Source organism: Hemicordylus capensis, chromosome 4, assembly GCF_027244095.1.
Source record: "Hemicordylus capensis ecotype Gifberg chromosome 4, rHemCap1.1.pri, whole genome shotgun sequence".
Taxonomy (NCBI): Eukaryota; Metazoa; Chordata; class Lepidosauria; order Squamata; family Cordylidae; genus Hemicordylus; species Hemicordylus capensis.
In genome coordinates this window covers 100,345,794-100,348,400 of record NC_069660.1, presented here as the reverse complement: position 1 = coordinate 100,348,400, position 2,607 = coordinate 100,345,794, and positions in this window count along the sequence as shown.

Sequence of the window (2,607 nt, the reverse complement as noted above, 5' to 3'; positions counted from 1 at the left end):
CTTGTTTGAACTATCCTTAACCTACAATCATAGGGTTAACTTTGTCGGGTGAGATAAAGGATACTGAGATAAAGGATACATTCTCAGCAGGATCACACCTTTCCTCCTCAGATGTGTCTCTCAGAGAGAGAGAGAGAGAGAGAGAGAGAGAGAGAGAGAGAGAGAGAGAGAGAGAGAGAGACATGGGCAGGGGAAGGGGAAGGGGAAGGGGAAGGGGAAGGGAGCAGGAAGGGAGAGGCCAAACAAGGGATTTTCAAAATGTATATAAGGGGCTGCTTGGAGGCACAGAGCTGTCTGGTGTGTGTGTGCGTGTGTGTGTGTGTGTGTGTGTGAGAGAGAGAGAGAGAGAGAGAGAGAGAGAGAGAGAGAGAGACTTATCAGACTCTCTCAATTTAAAAAAATCCTTTTAATTTTCAGTCCCAACCACTGTTTTTTGTTGTTCTTTTTTGTACAAGTAGCACTTGTGGTTTTAACTGGATGCTGCTTGAAATTTTATTTTATTATTCTTTCTTGTAGCCACCCCCACCCCCAGTGGCTTTAATAACTGGGGTGTTGTGTGTACTGCCCCCCTTATTCTATCTATCTATCTATCTTTCTATCTATCTATCTGTCTATCACCTAATATGTACATCTCTAGGCGGTGTACAAGATTTAAAATATTAAAAAATAACACTGATTAAAATACACAAGACACAATAAAAACAATAATATAAAACAGTTGTTAAAACAAATTATTAAAATTGGGTTGGAGGAAAGAATCACTTTGGCAAGTTGGCTGAGAACTGGAGTGATGGAACACTTCAGGACACTTGTGGGTAAATCAGCAGAGCATATTTTGTCCTGCCTATATGACCCAAGGATGAAGGGCAAAGCAGTCACCCCTGGCCAGCTGCCAGGTGGAGGGAACTCCTGGTTGCAGATGTTAGGCAAGCTGAGGATAGGAGGCTGGGGCACAACCAGGAGGAAGATGCTGGAGCACCTACTGCTAGTGCATGGTCCACTCTAGCAGCAGTACCATCACCGCCGCTTTCTGGTCCAGCAGAGTGGTGTTCCTGGCAGGGCTAAATGATCCGGCAGTTCTGCTCCGCATTCCACCCTGTGGTTCATGGAGGTGTTCATTAGCACCTTGCCAGCAGTACAGGAGGAGCTCATCAAGCCCTGCAGCAGTGCTGAGCAATGTGTGTTGCAGTACCTTCAGGAGCCTGTTACAAGGCGGGTGATGGTGTGATCCAGTTTCGAGCAACGTGTTGCCAAGCCTGGCTGGACATGGCAGCAGTTGCCAGGCAGTCCCTCTCATGCCCACCAACCAATGTCCAGAGTGAGAAGGTGTTCTCTACAGCCAGGGGCCTGGTGGCACCCCATCATTCATGGGTGGATGCTGAGATGGTGGAGCAGCTGGTCTTCTTGAAGGCCCACCTCTCTCTGCTGTACTATTCCAAGCTGGCCAAGGAGGGTGAGTGACATAGTCACCCTCACCCACTGCAACACCATTGGCAGCTTGCCCCACCCTGGCCAAATCCCAGACCCTAGCCCTAACCCAAAGATAGTATTATTTGGAAATTGTTTGTTGTTTCGTTAATTGTATTTTTGAATAAAATTTGGCTAAGGAGGGGGTTCCCATTATGGCCAGGATGTCAATGGTTAAGCAAATTGTCGTGATTGGAAGTGTTGATTTTGTTGATCCTTTTGTTCGGATGTCTTGTTAATCTATTAACCTGTGAATGATTAAGCCGGAGCAGAGAAATGGTACTGCTTTGAAGAAGGTGTGAGTTGAAATGTGAAAACAGATAGTTGTTTAGCCTGATTGTTACTATTATCAGCCCCAGATGACTTGATGTTGAGAATGATTTTTTAATATCATTTTGAATAGGGGCACATATGGTAGTAAATAGGGTTGTGATTGCCCCATTAGGTTCCATTCCTCACCTGCCTGGGCTGCACCATCCTGCTCCCAGTGCATGCTCTGCCCTCTTCAGCAGTGGCCTAGCTGGGTGGGGAGGGAGGGAATTCCTCTGCTTCACAGGGAAAGGGGTGACTATGCATACCCTGGCCGGCATTTGGACAGAGCTGGAAAGGAGAAAAAGGAAGCAGCAGCACATCTGGCTCCCAGGCTGGTTTTATTTATTTTTATTTATTTATTTTTGCATTTATATACCGCCTTTCGTTAAAAAGATAACCCCAAGGCGGTTTACAAAAGTTAAAAACATACAATAAAAAGACAATAAAAACAGAATGCTAAAAGTATAAAAACATATAAAAACAGGCATAAAAACAATACAACAAATACAACAAATAAAAACACAGAGAAGCCGCAGTAGAAAACGATCATGTAAAAGCCTGGGTAAAAAGCCAAGTCTTTAAAAGCTTTCTAAAAGCCGTGATGGAGTCCGAGGAACGAATGGCCACTGGGAGAGCATTCCAGAGTCTGGGGGCAGCAACAGAGAAGGCTCTGTCCTGAGTGCACGACAGCCGGGCCTCCCTCATTGTCGGCACCCGGAGCAGGGCCCCCTCAGATGTCCTTGTCAAGCGGGCAGCAACCCTTGGAAGCAGGCGGTCCCTCAAATACCCCGGGCCCAAACCGTTTAGGGCAGGCATCCCCAAACTGCG